This window comes from Salvelinus fontinalis, unplaced genomic scaffold, assembly GCF_029448725.1.
Source record: "Salvelinus fontinalis isolate EN_2023a unplaced genomic scaffold, ASM2944872v1 scaffold_0927, whole genome shotgun sequence".
NCBI lineage: Eukaryota > Metazoa > Chordata > Actinopteri > Salmoniformes > Salmonidae > Salvelinus > Salvelinus fontinalis.
In genome coordinates, this window is record NW_026601136.1 from 27,721 (window position 1) to 48,112 (window position 20,392).

Here is a 20,392-nt window from a genome sequence, read left to right on the forward strand (position 1 = left end):
TCCGAATTATATTTTAAAAGAGGAAGCTACTTATTTTAGGCAGATGTTCTCTTTTCCATCTCATCCTTTCCCGCTGAATGAAGATTATGGTAAGGAATTCTTTCCAAATAATATAAAAAAAATGGAAAATTAACAAATGTACAGAAAGATCAGTGCAAAGGCCAAATTACAGAGGAAGAACTTTTTGAAGCAATTAAATCCTTTCAGTCTGGAAAAAACCCAGGGCTTGATGGCATACCTGTAACGATCGTCGGATGAGGAATAGGAAGGATCGGACCAAAACGCAGTGTGGTAAGTGTCCATGTTAATTTTAATAAATAAACTAAACACTGCAATAACAAATAAAACAACCAAGAGAGTGAACGAAACGAAACAGTTCTGTAAGGTGAAGACACACAAAACAACTACCCACATGGGACAAGAACATCCCTGCCGGCCAAACCCTCTCCTGGATTACACTGGGCCAATTGTGCTCCGCCCCATGGGTCTCCCAGTCGTGGCCGGCTGTGACAGAGCCTGGACTCGAACCAGGATCTCTAGTTGCACAGCTAACAGCAGTGCATTAGACCACTGTGCCACTCGGGAGGCCTGATATTTAAATGTTTTATTCACTACCGGTACTCTAGATGGTAGAGATACACCAATAGGTGAAGCCTGAAATAAAACATTGAAGAAGAACTAGCACTAAAAGTGACGTTAGGATATAAAAGTTATCCTGTACAAGCTTTTGTGCTGAATACATTACGTTGTTACAGGTGTCAAGGTTATGGGCATGTGGCAGCAGTGTTTTGGAGGGAGGTTCCTGGGTGTGAGAAGTGTGCAGAAGGGCATGAGACAAAGGAATGTGTAGCATTGGGGAAAGTAGTGGTATGTGTTAATTGTAGGGGTTCCCATGGGGCTGGGGATCAGAAATGTCCCGTGCGAGAGAGGCAGGTTGAGGTTTCCAGGGTTAGGGTAGTGCAGAAGTTGTCATATGCTGAGGCAGTGAAGAAAGTAGAGTAAGACGGGTCAAGGGGGACGAATTCTGGGAGGAGCGGTGTGAGTAGTAGATTTGTACCAGTACAGAGGTGTTAAACCAACAAGTGATATATTTTTCGGTAAGATTGGATTTTTGTCATTTATAGCAATGGTTACCAACTGTACTATAGGAATGGAATGGAGGTAGCTGAAAACTGAGGTTCTAGTGGCAGCTGCAGAGAAGTATTTGTGTGTGCGAGACTTGACATCAAAAGAGTTACAGGGTGTGTTAAGTGGTGGTGTCCCATCCTTTCAGGTTGTTGGCCTGAGATAGCACTAAATAGATTTAAATAGTGGAGTAGGGTGGTATATTTGTGAGTGTAGATAGTCGCGTATTTGTTTATTTTTCCAAGCGAAGTATTAACGAGTTGTACTCCAGTCTAGTAGGTGGGGGTAATGCAACATGCATTGGATGCCAACTGCCGTTAAAACCTCAGAAGAAGAAGGAGCACTAGAACTGTGCTATGAAGACGATAGCTTTTGTGTCCGTTTCAAATGTATTACTACAGGTATGTAATAGCACGTTTACACTTTATAATATCGAAAGAACATGTCATAACATGTTAGGTAGCAAATCCGTCAAGGTATTGTCACGTTTGGTAAAGGTTTTATGACGTTTTTGTTGTGTCAAACCGAGTGAGTGAAGATCGTGATAAGTCACATCGTTAGAGACTGGGTTTGTCTGAGTGAATGAAAATACATTATTTCGTCCAGATAAATTCATAAAGAATCCATGTATTTGAGATTTCTGAGTTCGTTTTACATGTTATTGTTTTGTTGTGTAATGTTTTTTTACGAGCTGATAAAATGGCGGCGGCAACTCTGTCTGAGTCGATGGACTTCAGGTTGCATCAGAGAGACAATTTCACGGTTGCTCTACTGTTTTGAAGCTGAATGTAATGATAATCAGTTTTCTACATGTGTACTAATATTCAGACACATTCAGTTGTTTCTATGTTATCTATTTTTGTTACTATGGTGTGAATGGTAAATACAAATGGTTTTTGTTTTTGCGAGTTGAATCACATTTTATTGGTCACATGCGCCAAATACAATGTGTAGACTTTACACTGAAACTCTTCCTTCCAATAATACATAGTTAATAAATATAACAACTGGTAGACTTTACAGTGAAACTTCCTTCCAATAATACATAGTTAATAAATATAACAACTGGTAGACTTTACAGTGAAACTCTTGCTTCCAATAATACATAGTTAATAAATATAACAACTGGTAGACTTTACAGTGAAACTTCCTTCCAATAATACATAGTTAATAAATATAACAACTGGTAGACTTTACAGTGAAACTTCCTTCCAATAGTACATAGTTAATAAATATAACAACTGGTAGACTTTACAGTGAAACTCTTGCTTCCAATAATACATAGTTAATAAATAAAGGGAAATATTTTCTAAAGAAAGTAATAGTAGCACAAGGAGTACCAGTACCGAGTCAATGTGCAGGGTGGTAATACAGGATCAATGTGCAGGGTGGTAATACAGGATCAATGTGCAGGGTGGTAATACAGGATCAATGTGCAGGGTGGTAATACAGGATCAATGTGCAGGGTGGTAATACAGGATCAATGTGCAGGGTGGTAATACAGGATCAATGTGCAGGGTGGTAATACAGGATCAATGTGCAGGGTGGTAATACAGGATCAATGTGCAGGGTGGTAATACAGGATCAATGTGCAGGGTGGTAATACAGGATCAATGTGCAGGGTGGTAATACAGGATCAATGTGCAGGGTGGTAATACAGGATCAATGTGCAGGGTGGTAATACAGGATCAATGTGCAGGGTGGTAATACAGGATCAATGTGCAGGGTGGTAATACAGGATCAATGTGCAGGGTGGTAATACAGGATCAATGTGCAGGGTGGTAATACAGTATGAATCTGCAGGGTTAATTGAGGTAATACAGGATGAATCTGCAGGGTTAATTGAGGTAATACAGGATGAATCTGCAGGGTTAATTGAGGTAATACAGCATCAATGTGCAGGGTGGTAATACAGGATGAATCTGCAGGGTTAATTGATGTAATACAGGATGAATCTGCAGGGTTAATTGAGGTAATACAGGATGAATCTGCAGGGTTAATTGTGGTAATACAGGATGAATCTGCAGGGTTAATTGAGGTAATACAGGATGAATCTGCAGGGTTAATTGTGGTAATACAGGATGAATCTGCAGGGTTAATTGAGATAATACAGGATGAATCTGCAGGGTTAATTGAGGTAATACAGGATGAATCTGCAGGGTTAATTGAGGTAATACAGGATGAATCTGCAGGGTTAATTGAGGTAATACAGGATGAATCTGCAGGGTTAATTGAGGTAATACAGGATCAATCTGCAGGGTTAATTGTGGTAATACAGGATGAATCTGCAGGGTTAATTGAGGTAATACAGGATGAATCTGCAGGGTTAATTGAGGTAATACAGGATGAATCTGCAGGGTTAATTGAGGTAATACAGGATGAATCTGCAGGGTTAATTGAGGTAATACAGGATGAATCTGCAGGGTTAATTGAGGTAATACAGGATGAATCTGCAGGGTTAATTGAGGTAATACAGGATGAATCTGCAGGGTTAATTGAGGTAATACAGGATCAATCTGCAGGGTTAATTGTGGTAATACAGGATGAATCTGCAGGGTTAATTGAGGTAATACAGGATGAATCTGCAGGGTTAATTGTGGTAATACAGGACGAATCTGCAGGGTTAATTGAGGTAATACAGGATGAATCTGCAGGGTTAATTGTGGTAATTAAGGATGAATCTGCAGGGTTAATTGAGGTAATACAGGATGAATCTGCAGGGTTAATTGTGGTAATACAGGATGAATCTGCAGGGTTAATTGTGGTAATACAGGATGAATCTGCAGGGTTAATTGAGGTAATACAGGATGAATCTGCAGGGTTAATTGAGGTAATACAGGATGAATCTGCAGGGTTAATTGTGGTAATACAGGATGAATCTGCAGGGTTAATTGTGGTAATACAGGATGAATCTGCAGGGTTAATTGAGGTAATACAGGATGAATCTGCAGGGTTAATTGTGGTAATACTGAGGAACTCGACGCTCTCGACCCGCTCCACTACATCCCCGTCAAGGTGAATGGGGGGCGTGTTTGGCCCTCTGTTTCCTTTAGTCCTTGATAAGCTCCTTAGTTTTGCTCATGTTGAGGGAGAGGTTGTTGTCCTAGCACCACACTGCCAGGTCTCTGACCTACTCCCTATAGGCTGTCTCGTCGTCGTCGGTGATCAAGCTTACCACCGTAGGCGTTTAAATGTATTATGCGAGAAATGGCGATGTAAACGGCTTTATGTACAAATCTTGCTATAATAACCACGATATGGAAGTTTTATTTTTTATTTATTTTTTATTTCACCTTTATTTAACCAGGTAGGCTAGTTGAGAACAAGTTCTCATTTGCAACTGCGACCTGGCCAAGATAAAGCATAGCAGTGTGAACAGACAACAACACAGAGTTACACATGGAGTAAACAATAGACAAGTCAATAACATGGTAGAAAAAAGAGAATCTATATACAATGTGTGCAAAAGGCATGAGGTAGGCAATAAATCGAATAATTACAATTTAGCAGATTAACACTGGAGTGATAAATCATCAGATGATCATGTGCAAGAAGAGATACTGGTGTGCAAAAGTGCAGAAAAGTAAATAAATAAAAGCAGTATGGGGATGAGGTAGGTAAATTGGGTGGGTAGTTTACAGATGGACTATGTACAGCTGCAGCGATCGGTTAGCTGCTCGGATAGCAGATTTTTAAAGTTGTTGAGGGAGATAAAAGTCTCCAACTTCAGAGATTTTTGCAATTCGTTCCAGTCGCAGACAGCAGAGAACTGGAAGGAAAGGCGTCCAAATGAGGTTTTGGCTTTAGGGATGATCAGTGAGATACACCTGCTGGAGCGCGTGCTACGGGTGGGTGTAGCCATTGTGACCAGTGAACTGAGATAATGCGGCACTTTGCCTAGCATAGCCTTGTAGATGATCTGGAGCCAGTGGGTCTGACGACGAACATGTAGCGAGGGCCAGCCGACTAGGGCATACAGGTCGCAGTGGTGGGTCGTATAAGGTGCTTTAGTAACAAAACGGATGGCACTGTGATAAACTGCATCCAGTTTGCTGAGTAAACTTGAAGTAAACTTGGAGTCACGCGATGATACGGTGTGTGGTCCTCCCACTACCGCTCGGGAAACCATGCAGTTTATTACAGATTAAACAACAGGATTACCTTCACAGCTTGGTGAAAGTGCAAGGTTATCTTGATACTCCTTTCCAATACATTTCCAGGGTCTTATTCTGGTGACATTGTGATCGACGCTTGACTGCCGTTTGACAAATAAAAACACACCTCTTGATCTGCGTGTTTATAATGTAGGTCAAGGAGCAGCCTCGTCTCATAGACTAGATGTAACATAGTAAATATAAATCTGGGACTCTTAAAATAGTGTGATAGGTAAAATAAAAAAAGAAATAAATGAATAAAAAAACACAAAACTAATAAAGGAACACACAGTCACCAACAATATATCCCTGGCGTCAATACTTTCAACTGGCTCAGCTCGCTGTTACAGTACAGCACCACCAAATTCCATTTATTAAGTAACCATCTGTCTTATGTAACCATAAAAACGTAACATATCATACTCTTTTTTTATTCATTTATTTCTGGTACTCTCCTACCTGAGAGGCATGAGGCCTGTGTGGCGTTGCACTGTTAAAATCATCCCAGTGTGGAGATGAAACACCTGTGTGTTACAAAGCCACATGCTCTGTCCTCTCTGATCTACCTAGGTGTTTTAATGTGGGTAATACAGAGATAATACTAATACCGAGAGAACCACTGCTCTACCTAGGTGTTTTAATGTGGGTAATACAGAGATAATACTAATACCGAGAGAACCACTGCTCTACCTAGGTGTTTTAATGTGGATAATACTAATACAGAGATAACCACTGCTCTACCTAGGTGTTTTAATGTGGATAATACTAATACAGAGATAACCACTGCTCTACCTAGGTGTTTTAATGTGGATAATACTAATACAGAGATAATACTAATACAGAGACAACCACTCAGTGGTGGGCCGTCAGGGCCTGCAAGGCCTTCTCTGCTGGCCTAAACATCATCAGAATATATATTTTTTTTAAATATATTTTCCCACAAATATGTATTAAATTATTCCCCAGAGTAAGAGTTATACTCTTCATTTCATAGCTTTCCTCTTGGTTGCACTGCTTCCAGCCCCAGGTTGAGATTTGGAGGGCTGGTCTTTACGTTAGATCTTTTATCCAATCATATTCAGCCATCATGTGTTGCCAGGGGTCTAAAATCTGCCCTCAGGCCTTCAGAATCAACAGTGCGGGCGCTTGTAGCTTAAAGTGAATGGAAATTAAAATTTTGTGTCAACCAATCAGCTTTAGAGTTGGCTATTGTACGCCTGCTGGCTGGCTCCAGTGTTACACAGGAGCCAGCTAGCAGGCCTAGGGCGTCCACGTCTTTTGATTGGATTACCAATATTGAGAGGCAGGTCCTATGGGCAGGTCTATGCAGATCTAGGAAACTAAATTTGATAAACGAATTAATTCGCGTTCTAATGTTTTTTGAACCCACAATGGCGGAAGGAGGAGAAGATATCGATTTGGTCGAGGATATAATTATAACGCCATTCTCAAGACGAACTTTTCAAGAAAAGTTAGACATTGCCTGTCACAGGCGGAAAGGGGTTCGTTCGTTCGCCACTTTCAAAGTTTCAACTATGAGCGCTGTCAATGGCTCACACTTACAAGCAATGGTGCTTTTGAAAACGTTTGGGGACACCAGAGTGGAGCTACAGCTCTCACTCGTCCTGCGTTATGTGACGGACACAGGAGTCAAGGAGCGATTTATCCGGTTTGAAGATGTGACAAGCGGCAAGCGAGCTGATGACATTGCCGCTCTTATTTCCCGTTTCTTGGAGGAAAATGAATGTAGTCTGGATAAAGTTGTGGCACAGTGTTTTGATGGCGCAGAAGTCATGGCATCTGGACTCAATGGGGTGCAGGCTAAAGTTAAGGAGAGGGCACCGATGGCCTTATTCATTCACTGCTATGCACATCGACTAAATTTAGTACTGACTCAAGGAGCCTCAAAGCTTAAAGAATGCAAGGTCTTCTTTGCCAACCTCAATGGCCTTGCAGCATTTTTCTCACGATCCCCTAAGCGCACGCAACTGTCTAATAATCAGTCTTTGGTGAGTAGGCATACAATGCATGTTATTTTTTATTAAATGTGTATGTATGTTTCGCATTTTATTTCGTTAATATTAAATAGCCTATATATTAACAAAATAAAATGGCAAATAGCCTATGTTGCAAATTTTGTTTTTTATTTTCAGTGAATAGTTATGTGTCTTTATCATCACGGTGAAACTGCTTTGGGTGCGACAATGCGCTGTTTAGTGAACACACTGTATTTATTTTTTGGGGGACTTAAAGCTCAAAGTTTGTGGACCAGAAATGGATAGAAGAAGAATATTAATATAACTCTGTTGCACTCGACTATGTTCTTGCCTATTAGTTGAACTGTACTGTATTGTACTCTTCCCCTGCAATTCTCTGAAAAAAATGTCAATTTCAAGGTGACGCAACGCCTGGTTATACTGCGTTTCTGTCTAAATGTATAGTGTCTAGAGCCATGGCATCTAAATGATGGTAATAACAGGTGGATTAATTCGGGTGGGACTGTGTAGGACCTCACTGAAGGCCCAGGCGCCAGGCCCACGGCACGCTACTGCAACCACTTATCTACCCAGGTGTTTTAATGTGGGTAATACAGAGATAATACTAATACCGAGATAACCACTGCTCTACCTAGGTGTTTTAATGTGAATAATACTTGTACAGAGATAACCACTGCTCTACCTAGGTGTTTTAATGTGGATAATACTAGTACAGAGATAATACTAATACCGAGATAACCACTGCTCTACCTAGGTGTTTTAATGTGAATAATACTTGTACAGAGATAACCACTGCTCTACCTAGGTGTTTTAATGTGGATAATACGAATACAGAGATAATACTAATAGAGAGAACCACTGCTCTACCTAGGTGTTTTAATGTGGATAATACTAGTACAGAGATAATACTAATACCGAGATAACCACTGCTCTACCTAGGTGTTTTAATGTGGATAATATGAATACAGAGATAATATTAATAGAGAGAACCACTGCTCTTCCTAGGTGTGTAATGTTTATGTCCAATGGCCGATGAGCACCGATACGTTTTATCTATAATTTCTCATTATTTCTCTAGGCTGAAACACCTTCATTTTGGAGCTGCCTTACTCAATACAAAAGAGGGGGAGTGGTCGGTACTGTTTGATTAATTGTTCATATCACACACTCTTTCTCCACACACACACACACATACACACACTCCCCCCTATATCTACCTCTCCCAGCAGGTCAGTCCATTACTCTCTCTTTCTCTCACTTTCTCTGTCCTCTCTCTGTCCTCTCTCCCTCTCTCTGTCCTCTCTCCCTCTCTCTGTCCTCTTTCTCTTTTTCTGTCCTCTTTCTCTGTCCTCTCTCTGTCCTCTCTCCCTCTCTCTGTCCTCTCTCCCTCTCTCTGTCCTCTCTCCCTCTCTCTGTCATCTCTCCCTCTCTCTGTCATCTCTCCCTCTCTCTGTCATCTCTCCCTCTCTCTGTCCTCTGCAATTTAAAGTGTGTACTTTGTCTAATGTGAATTAATGTTTTACATTTACATTTAAGTCATTTAGCAGACGCTCTTATCCAGAGCGTTTTGTTGTCAATGATTAATTACCTGATATATGGAAATGAGAGAAATTAACAAAATACATTTTTTATTATGTTATAATAAAGAAAGTGGCAGAACTGTCAAGACAATAACTTTTTGTGTCCGTTTCTCATTTTATCTACAGGACGACTTGAATTAAGTCTGAAGCCGGTAACATCAACAGTGAGGACAAACCCATCCTGCCTCTTTCCTTCCACACTGAGTAGAAACCTACAGTCACTGGGTCCTGATTGTGACAGTGGAGCCCAGTTTGCACTGCAGGATCCAGAGATGGCATCAGTGAAGCTGGATGACTGCAGTCAAACACTAGAGCTGAATGTCAACATTAAAGATGAAGAAGAGGAGGAGAATATTGGGAAATCTGTTTCTCATGGTAAGAGCAGGTTCTATCTAACTAAGTTTGTTGTTCGTTCCAACTTGCCACTGTGTATGAAAAGTTACAGTAGAACTGTTTCATGATGAACTGTTTCAATGAGAAGGTAGATGTTATTTCATGCTACTGAGACTTGCATGGTTTGACACCAGTATTGTCAGCATGTGTTTTATTCACTGGGCTGTCTGGAGTGATCAGAGAGGAGACTAAAGATGTGAAGTAGTTAAGTTCTGTGATACGGCTGTGTAGTTTCTAACTCTTGTGATAGTGAATGGAGGATGATATGGCTCATAGTGTTTGACTTTCGCCCCTTTTTAGTTTTTGACTCCTACCCAGTTTTAAAATAGTTTTATTCCCGTTCTGTAATTGTACAGCCGACTTACATGAATTTATATGTCACCCGGAACAGCCAGAAGAGGACTGGCCACCCCTCAGAGTCTGGTTCCTCTTTAGGTTTGTTCCGAGGTTCCTGCTTTCTAGCGAGTTTTTCGTGGCCACTGTGCTTCTACAACTGCATTGCTTGCTCTTTGGGGATTTTAGGCTGGGTTTCTGTAAAGCACTTTGTGACAACTACTGATGTGAAAAGGGCTTCATAAAATACATTTGCTTGACATGTATATCACACCAACTGACTGGTTCTTCTGATGTTGTTCACACAGGAGACCATGTTGAGACATTCTCTACATCCAGAGAGCAACAGCAGGAAGATCACAGAGCTAAGAGGTCTCACCACTGCCCACATTGTGTGGAGATTTTCCCATTTCTATCAAAGCTAAAAATACATCTACAAATACACACAGGAGAGAAGCCTTACTCCTGCTCTGACTGTGGGGTGAGTTTCGCTCGACTGGATACCTTAAAAACACACCAACGTATACATACGGGAGAGAAGCCTTACTACTGCCCTGACTGTGGGGATAGTTTCTCTCAAATGAGCAGCTTAAAAGCACACCAACAAATACATACAGGAGAGAAGCCTTACTCCTGCTCTGATTGTGGGAAGAGGTTCTCCCGATCGGATACCTTGAAATCACATGAACGTATACATACAGGAGAGAAGCCTTACTCCTGCTCTGACTGTGGAAAACGTTTCTCCCGATTGGATAACTTGAAATCACATGAACGTATACATACAGGAGAGAAGCCATACTCCTGCTCTGACTTTGTAAAATGCTTCAAAACATCAACTGAGCTAAAAGTTCATCAGAGAACACACACAGGAGAGAAGCCTTATTACTGCTTTGTCTGTGGAAAATGTTTTAAAACATCAAATGAGCTAAAAGTTCACCAGAGAACACACACAAGAGAGAAGCCTTACGTCTGCTCTGGCTGTGGCAAGAGTTTCTCTCACCAGAGCAACTTAAAAACACACCAACGTGTACATTAAGGAGAAAAGCCTCATCAGTTCTCTGACCAGCTAAGAATAAAGTCACTCCATCACTTAATTCATCTCATAAAAGAAGTTGTAACGTTGAATTGGATCAAATGAAGAAAGTATAGAACACTATTGTAATCCTATTGTTTCTCACTGTGAAAGAACTGTCCAGAGGAAAGGGAGCATTACATAATGTTAGCCTCGCTTTACTTTACTGATCAGTGTGCACCTTGTCAGTTTTAGTGTGCTTTGTTTTGTTAGCTTCTACTGTAAAGATGTGCACTTAGTGTTGACCCTGTGTGAGGCTTCTCATTTTGATTTGAGATTTGTCAGACACTAGTCTGACAATTGACTAGGTGGTACTGCTTCCCTCTCAGCCTGGTCTGACTCTGTCTGTGCGGAGAGTTTCAACTGGGCAGCTTAAAAACACACCAACATTTACACGTAGGAGAGAAGCCTTACTCCTGCTCTGTGGTAGGATGGGCGTGTAACTCAAACGTCTAGCCAAAGGTTGCGTTTTTGAATCTCATCACAGAGGACTTTAGCATTTTAGCTAATTAGCAACGTGGTTACATGTGATCTGCACTTGTGAGGCCGGTTGGATGTACTGCAAAATTCTCTAAAAGGACGTTAGAGGTGTCTTATGGTAGAGATATAAATATTGAGTTCTCTGGCAACAGCTCTGGTGGACATTCCTGCAGTCATCATGAGAATTGCACATTCCCTAAACTTGAGACGTCTGTGACATTGTGTGGCCTTTTATTGTCCCCCAGCACAAGGTGAAGCTGTGTAATGATCATGCTGTTTTATCAGCATCTTGATATGGATGGATGTTAATATGGAATATCTTGGCAAAGGCTGAAATGCTCACTAACAGGGATATAAACAAAGTTGTGCACAACATTTGAGAGACATTAGCTTTTTGTGCATATGGAACATTGCTGTTTTTTTTTATTTCAGCTCATGAAACCAACACTTTACATGTTTAGTTTATATTGGTAGTCCAATGTAATGTAACCAAACATATTAAATGGAGTGGCATGGATAATATAATACGTTTTGCTCTGAGACCAGGTTGTCCCCCTGCAGTATTCTGTGGGAAGGAGCTAGTATACACTTTTTTTATTTATTGAACCTTTATTTAACTAGGCAAGTCAGTTAAGAACAAATTCTCATTTACAATGATGGCCTAGATACAGTGGGATAACTGCCTTGTTCAGAAGCAGAACAACAGATTTTTACATTGTCACCTCGGGGATTTGATCTAGCAACCTTTTGGTTACTGGCCTAATGCTCTAACCACTAGGCTACCTTCCGCCCCTAACATGTATCAGATAGAGATGGTGTGATGATCACTTTTCACCATTAGTTTGGGGGGATTATTTTACAACTTTATTTAATGATACACAGTTTATGAAATGAATACATGTGTTTATTAATTGTCTTTAAAACTAGATGAGTTATTTTAGTTACTGATCATGAATGTGTTTGGATAACTGCATTGAAGAAAACTTTATTGATCTGCCAATGAAAAATAAAGTTACATGAATATGTACTGGTCAACCTCTTCTTCTCTTTAGTATTCAGTTCTTCATATTAGATCTGACAGTATGAATGGTTCTTATGGTTGTATTCAGTTCTTCATATTAGATCCGACAGTATGAATGGTTCTTATTGGCTGAGTGCCTGGAGTGTTTTTGTATGACTACAGTCAGGATTTCTCTCTGTCCCTGTAATTGAGTTGTTATTAAAGCCGCACACAGACATGGTCTCTTTTTTTGTTTTCTTGAGTAAGGCAGCTCCAAAATGCAGGTCTTTCAGCCTCGCTCAGTGCTTTCTGTGGAGGTGGGGCAAGCCCACAGAAAATACGGAGCTTTGTGCCGTGATTGGCTAAGTGTTCTGTCATTCATGGGGACAATACATCACTGCCAAGTCTAAGTGTAGAACTTGAAAATTCAAGCCCCTTGGGTGCTGCCATAGAGTTACATTAGAAGTGCCCATCCAAGAAGGCTCAAGGTCATTGTCCACAGAGAAAATAACGTCAAATCATGTGATATCTACAGTCGCTTTGATTGGACTGATCATGTCAACATCATACTTTCAAAATCTGAGCTAGCAGTCATCATCATGAATTAAGTCGACAATCTACTGGCAAATCCTTTTTAATCTTTGTCATATGAAGAGAAATAATGACAAATTATAGATAAAGTATCAGTGCTCATCGGCCGTTGGACATTAACAGTACACAACAAGTTGGAAATTGCAAATTCAACAATGAGTGGTTTGTCAGGGAATCAGTGGCTAACTGCAAGCATTGCAAAGCAATCATTAGCCTGCTATTCAGTGGAGTGGCTCTGTGGTCTCAAGTCTAAGATTAAGGGGCTCTTTTCCTAGTTTAAAATTGTAAACGTTCAACATTGGCCGTGCTGTCAATGAAGCTTGATTTGTGCCGCGCTCAAAACAACTTAACTCGGTACTGCAAAATCTGACTTGAGTGAGTTCAAGACAACTGGGAACTCGAGGGGAAAAACAAGCTACGACTGAGAAAATAGGTTTTAAACTTTCATCCAACTCGGAATTGTAAATTGGGAACTCGGGCCTCTTTCTACAGCTACGACCTGAAGATCACTGACGTCATCATGATTACATTTTTTCCCCCCGAGTTCCCAGTTGTCTTGAAAGCACCATAAATCCAGAGAATGCCAGACTTTGATGACAAAATATGCCCACGAAGGACTGCTGCGCCACCTTCCTGTTCATTTGAGCACAGCATAACAAGGTGAGTCCAAAAATGTCTTGTCTGCTCCTGCATAAATGATGTAATATTCCAGGGAAATGTGTATACTGTAGCTAAGAAAGTAATACTAAGTGTATGTTGTGTAGTAAGATGTTAGTAGCCCATGTGCCTCACTCTAATAATTTGGTCTATTTTCACCTCTTAATTTTGTCTCCTGTTCTGACTTGGTGGTTCACATGTAGCCTATAACCTGTTTTAGAGAAATGTAATCATTGAATATTGCAAGAATTTTCATTGTCTGCGTGTATGCCTTTTATTTATCCTACGGTTCTGACTTGGCGTACAGGGAGGACACTGTAAGAACGGCCCATGTTCTGAATTTTGTCGCTGTGCATTTCAAAAGTGCTGAGCAAATAGTTATATTGACTACGTCCGTCCTATTTCGCTCATTAATGTCTTAATCGAAATTATGTTTTGCCTCCTATCCGCTTGTCGTCCCCTTATGCCATAGTTTGTACATCTCAATTGTCAGTAGAAACCACATTTGTTTAATCAAGTCAGCCATGTTTTTTTAGAAGACAGTAAATAAGGCTGAATGAACTGTTTCGTTGCCAGACAAGGCTCCGCTGATAGCCAGGTGTAGCAGTGGTAAGTTGTTTGGACTATGCTTTTCGGTCAGCTTTATGTAACAGTTTGTGGGCACCCTTTCTCACCGTTATAGTGCAATTCATGTATAGTTTAGTAATGTGTTGTGTAGTGGCTTTGCTGGCATGCATCCCACTTTTTAATTTATTCATTATTTAATTAGGCAAGTCAGTTAAAAAAACAATTACTATTTACAATGACTGCCAAACCCGGACGATGCTGGGCCAATTGTGCGCTTCCCTATGGCACTCCCAATCACGGTCGGATGTGATTTAGCCTGGATCCGAACCAGGGACTGTAGTGATGCCTCTTGCACTGAGATGCAGTGCCTTAGACGCCTGTGCCACTCGGAGCCCTTAAAAGGTTTGACGACACAAGTTTGACGACACAAGCGGGGAGCACAGCCAACAGAGATTTGAGAAATGTGTTGGTTCTCTTCTCCAGATCTGTGCCTCGCCACAAACCTGTCTCGAAGCTCGACGAACAATTTCTTCAACCTCATTGCTTGGATTTTGCTCTGACATGCACTGTCAACTGTGGGACCTTATATATACAGGTGTGTTCCTTTTCCAAACATGTCCAATCATTTGAATTTACCACATGTGGACTCCAGTCAAGTAGAAACATCTCAAGGATGATCAATGGAAACAGGATGCACTTGAGCTCAATTTGGAGTCTCATAGCAAAGGGTCTGAATACTTACCAAATAAGGTATAAATTTGCTAAAATTTCTAAAAACCTGTTTTCGGTTTATCATTATGGGCTATTGTGTTTATATTGACGAGGGAAAAAATGCATTTAATCAATTTTCGAATAAGGCTGTAACGTAACAAAATGTGGAAAAAGTCAAGGGCTCTTATATAATGCCCTGTATATGCTTCAAACAGATGTAAGGTTCTGAAGTGGTAAACACAATGACGTAATGGAAAATGGATGTCCAATGGTTACCTCTGTATTAGTATTACCAACATTAAAACACCTACAGTGGGGAGAACAAGTATTTGAAACACTGACGATTTTGCAGGTTTTCCGACTGTAACGGCAGTCTATCTCTTCCTCCTCTTCGGACGAGGAGAGGCGAGAAGGATCGGAGGACCAATATGCAGAGTGGTAAGTTTCCATGATTTTAATATCCACGAAAACAAGATACAATACAAAATAACAAAGAACTAAACGTAACAGTCCCGTGTGGCACAAACACTGACACAGGAAACAAACACCCACAAACCAAACGTGAAACCCAGGCTGACTAAGTATGATTCTCAATCAGGGACAACGATTGGCAGCTGCCTCTGATTGAGAATCATACCAGGCCGAACACAAAACCCCAACATAGAAAAACACACATAGACAACCCACCCCAACTCACGCCCTAACCATACTAAATAAATACAAAACAAGGGAAATAAGGTCAGGAACGTGACAGAACCCCCCCCTCAAGGTGCGGACTCCGGACGCACCACCTAAAACTCTAGGGGAGGGTCTGGGTGGGCGTCTGTCCTCTGGCGCGGGACGTGGACCCCACTTCACCATTGTTTTTGTCCACTTCTTTAACCGCCCCCGTGGCCTCTTATGAGCGGCGATCCTCGCCGCCGACCTTGGCCTGGGGACCCTAGCCATGGGTCCCGAATGGACAGGATACTCCGGCAGCGCCGAAGTATAAGGCAATTCCGGCATCGCCAGCTCTGGCAGCTCCTGGCTGACTGACGGCTCCGGCAGGTCCTGGCTGACTGACGGCTCCGGCAGGTCCTGGCTGACTGACGGCTCTCGCAGGTCCTGGCTGACTGACGGCTCTGGCAGGTCCTGGCTGACTGACGGCTCTGGCAGGTCGTGGCTGACTGACGGCTCTGGCAGGTCGTGGCTGACTGACTGGCTCTGGCAGGTCGTGGCTGACTGACGGCTCTGGCAGGTCCTGGCTGACTGGCTCTGGCAGGTCCTTGCTGACTGACGGCTCTGGCAGGTCCTGGCTGACTGGCTCTGGCAGGTCCTTGCTGACTGACGGCTCTGGCAGGTCCTGGCTGACTGGCTCTGGCAGGTCCTGGCTGACTGGCTCTGGCAGGTCCTGGCTAGCTGGCGGCTCTGGCAGCTCCTGGCTGGCTGGCGGCTCTGGCAGCTCCTGACTGACTGTCTCTGGCAGGTCCTGGCTGACTGACGGCTCTGGCGGGTCCTGGCTGACTGACGGCTCTGGCGGGTACTGGCTGACTGACGGCTCTGGCGGGTACTGGCTGACTGACGGCTCTGGCAGGTCCTGGCTGACTGACGGCTCTGGCAGGTCCTGGCTGACTGACGGCTCTGGCAGGTCCTGGCTGACTGGCTCTGGCAGCTCCTGGCTGACTGGCTCTGGCAGCTCCTGGCTGGCTGGCGGCTCTGGCAGCTCCTGGCTGGCTGGCGGCTCTGGCAGCTCCTGGCTGGCTGGCGGCTCTGGCAGCTCCTGACTGACTGGCTCTGGCAGGTCCTGGCTGACTGACTGGCTCTGGCAGGTCCTGGCTGACTGGCTCTGGCATCTCTTGGCTGGCTGGCGGCTCTGGCAGCTCCTGGCTGACTGACTGGCTCTGGCAGGTCCTGGCTGACTGACGGCTCTGGCAGGTCCTGGCTGACTGACGGCTCTGGCAGGTCCTGGCTGACTGGCTCTGGCAGCTCCTGGCTGACTGGCTCTGGCAGCTCCTGGCTGGCTGGCGGCTCTGGCAGCTCCTGGCTGGCTGGCTCTGGCAGGTCCTGGCTGGCTGGCGGCTCTGGCAGCTCCTGACTGACTGGCTCTGGCAGGTCCTGGCTGACTGACTGGCTCTGGCAGGTCCTGGCTGACTGGCTCTGGCATCTCTTGGCTGGCTGGCGGCTCTGGCAGCTCCTGGCTGACTGACTGGCTCTGGCAGGTCCTGGCTGACTGACGGCTCTGGCAGGTCCTGGCTGACTGACGGCTCTGGCAGGTCCTGGCTGACTGACGGCTCCGGCAGGTCCTGGCTGACTGACGGCTCTGGTAGGTCCTGGCTGACTGACGGCTCTGGCAGGTCCTGGCTGACTGACGGCTCTGGCAGGTCCTGGCTGACTGACGGCTCTGGCAGGTACTGGCTGACTGACGGCTCTGGCAGGTACTGGCTGACTGACGGCTCTGGCAGGTACTGGCTGACTGACGGCTCTGGCAGGTACTGGCTGACTGACGGCTCTGGCAGGTACTGGCTGACTGACGGCTCTGGCAGCTCCTGGCTGGCTGGCGGCTCTGGCAGGTCCTGGCTGACTGGCTCTGGCAGGTCCTGGCTGGCTGGCGGCTCTGGCAGGTCCTGGCTGACTGGCTCTGGCAGGTCCTGGCTGGCTGGCGGCTCTGGCAGGTCCTGGCTGACTGGCTCTGGCAGGTCCTGGCTGACTGACTGGCTCTGGCAGGTCCTGGCTGACTGGCTCTGGCATCTCTTGGCTGGCTGGCGGCTCTGGCAGCTCCTGGCTGACTGACTGGCTCTGGCAGGTCCTGGCTGACTGACGGCTCTGGCAGGTCCTGGCTGACTGACGGCTCTGGCAGGTCCTGGCTGACTGGCTCTGGCAGCTCCTGGCTGACTGGCTCTGGCAGCTCCTGGCTGGCTGGCGGCTCTGGCAGCTCCTGGCTGGCTGGCTCTGGCAGGTCCTGGCTGGCTGGCGGCTCTGGCAGCTCCTGACTGACTGGCTCTGGCAGGTCCTGGCTGACTGACTGGCTCTGGCAGGTCCTGGCTGACTGGCTCTGGCATCTCTTGGCTGGCTGGCGGCTCTGGCAGCTCCTGGCTGACTGACTGGCTCTGGCAGGTCCTGGCTGACTGACGGCTCTGGCAGGTCCTGGCTGACTGACGGCTCTGGCAGGTCCTGGCTGACTGACGGCTCCGGCAGGTCCTGGCTGACTGACGGCTCTGGTAGGTCCTGGCTGACTGACGGCTCTGGCAGGTCCTGGCTGACTGACGGCTCTGGCAGGTCCTGGCTGACTGACGGCTCTGGCAGGTACTGGCTGACTGACGGCTCTGGCAGGTACTGGCTGACTGACGGCTCTGGCAGGTACTGGCTGACTGACGGCTCTGGCAGGTACTGGCTGACTGACGGCTCTGGCAGGTACTGGCTGACTGACGGCTCTGGCAGCTCCTGGCTGGCTGGCGGCTCTGGCAGGTCCTGGCTGACTGGCTCTGGCAGGTCCTGGCTGGCTGGCGGCTCTGGCAGGTCCTGGCTGACTGGCTCTGGCAGGTCCTGGCTGGCTGGCGGCTCTGGCAGGTCCTGGCTGACTGGCTCTGGCAGGTCCTGGCTGACTGACTGGCTCTGGCAGGTCCTGGCTGACTGGCTCTGGCATCTCTTGGCTGGCTGGCGGCTCTGGCAGCTCCTGGCTGACTGACTGGCTCTGGCAGGTCCTGGCTGACTGACGGCTCTGGCAGGTCCTGGCTGACTGACGGCTCTGGCAGGTCCTGGCTGACTGGCTCTGGCAGCTCCTGGCTGACTGGCTCTGGCAGCTCCTGGCTGGCTGGCGGCTCTGGCAGCTCCTGGCTGGCTGGCTCTGGCAGGTCCTGGCTGGCTGGCGGCTCTGGCAGCTCCTGACTGACTGGCTCTGGCAGGTCCTGGCTGACTGACTGGCTCTGGCAGGTCCTGGCTGACTGGCTCTGGCATCTCTTGGCTGGCTGGCGGCTCTGGCAGCTCCTGGCTGACTGACTGGCTCTGGCAGGTCCTGGCTGACTGACGGCTCTGGCAGGTCCTGGCTGACTGACGGCTCTGGCAGGTCCTGGCTGACTGACGGCTCTGGCAGGTCCTGGCTGACTGACGGCTCTGGTAGGTCCTGGCTGACTGACGGCTCTGGCAGGTCCTGGCTGACTGACGGCTCTGGCAGGTCCTGGCTGACTGACGGCTCTGGCAGGTACTGGCTGACTGACGGCTCTGGCAGGTACTGGCTGACTGACGGCTCTGGCAGGTACTGGCTGACTGACGGCTCTGGCAGGTACTGGCTGACTGACGGCTCTGGCAGGTACTGGCTGACTGACGGCTCTGGCAGCTCCTGGCTGGCTGGCGGCTCTGGCAGGTCCTGGCTGACTGGCTCTGGCAGGTCCTGGCTGGCTGGCGGCTCTGGCAGGTCCTGGCTGACTGGCTCTGGCAGGTCCTGGCTGGCTGGCGGCTCTGGCAGGTCCTGGCTGACTGGCTCTGGCAGGTCCTGGCTGGCTGGCTCTGGCAGGTCCTTGCTGGCTGGCGGCTCTGGCAGCTCCTGGCTGGCTGGCGGCTCTGGCAGCTCCTGACTGACTGGCTCTGGCAGGTCCTGGCTGACTGACGGCTCTGGCAGGTCCTGGCTGACTGACGGCTCTGGCAGGTCCTGGCTGACTGGCTCTGGCAGGTCGTGGCTGACTGACGGCTCTGGCAGGTCCTGGCTGACTGGCTCTGGCAGGTCCTTGCTGACTGACGGCTCTGGCAGGTCCTGGCTGACTGGCTCTGGCAGGTCCTTGCTGACTGACGGCTCTGGCAGGTCCTGGCTGACTGGCTCTGGCAGGTCCTGGCTGACTGGCTCTGGCAGGTCCTGGCTAGCTGGCGGCTCTGGCAGCTCCTGGCTGGCTGGCGGCTCTGGCAGCTCCTGACTGACTGTCTCTGGCAGGTCCTGGCTGACTGACGGCTCTGGCGGGTCCTGGCTGACTGACGGCTCTGGCGGGTACTGGCTGACTGACGGCTCTGGCGGGTACTGGCTGACTGACGGCTCTGGCAGGTCCTGGCTGACTGACGGCTCTGGCAGGTCCTGGCTGACTGACGGCTCTGGCAGGTCCTGGCTGACTGGCTCTGGCAGCTCCTGGCTGACTGGCTCTGGCAGCTCCTGGCTGGCTGGCGGCTCTGGCAGCTCCTGGCTGGCTGGCGGCTCTGGCAGCTCCTGGCTGGCTGGCGGCTCTGGCAGCTCCTGACTGACTGGCTCTGGCAGGTCCTGGCTGACTGACTGGCTCTGGCAGGTCCTGGCTGACTGGCTCTGGCATCTCTTGGCTGGCTGGCGGCTCTGGCAGCTCCTGGCTGACTGACTGGCTCTGGCAGGTCCTGGCTGACTGACGGCTCTGGCAGGTCCTGGCTGACTGACGGCTCTGGCAGGTCCTGGCTGACTGGCTCTGGCAGCTCCTGGCTGACTGGCTCTGGCAGCTCCTGGCTGGCTGGCGGCTCTGGCAGCTCCTGGCTGGCTGGCTCTGGCAGGTCCTGGCTGGCTGGCGGCTCTGGCAGCTCCTGACTGACTGGCTCTGGCAGGTCCTGGCTGACTGACTGGCTCTGGCAGGTCCTGGCTGACTGGCTCTGGCATCTCTTGGCTGGCTGGCGGCTCTGGCAGCTCCTGGCTGACTGACTGGCTCTGGCAGGTCCTGGCTGACTGACGGCTCTGGCAGGTCCTGGCTGACTGACGGCTCTGGCAGGTCCTGGCTGACTGACGGCTCTGGTAGGTCCTGGCTGACTGACGG

At 47.1% G+C, this 20,392-nt stretch overlaps 1 protein-coding gene across 2 annotated transcripts in view; it reads left to right on the top strand.

Annotated features, from left to right (window-relative positions):
* Nucleotides 1-1,437: 1,437 nt before the first annotated feature.
* LOC129847690 (oocyte zinc finger protein XlCOF6-like) overlaps nucleotides 1,438-20,392 on the top strand; it is a 40,708-nt gene continuing 21,753 nt past the window's right edge. The window contains exons 1-3 of one of the 2 annotated variants that reach the window (XR_008758457.1): nucleotides 1,439-1,526; nucleotides 8,983-9,231; nucleotides 9,891-12,370. The gene's annotated coding sequence lies outside the window, so the exon portion shown is untranslated. Of the gene's footprint in view, nucleotides 1,527-8,982; nucleotides 9,232-9,890; nucleotides 12,371-20,392 lie in introns of those variants that run through there. The other variant, XM_055915443.1, reaches the window with a different exon arrangement.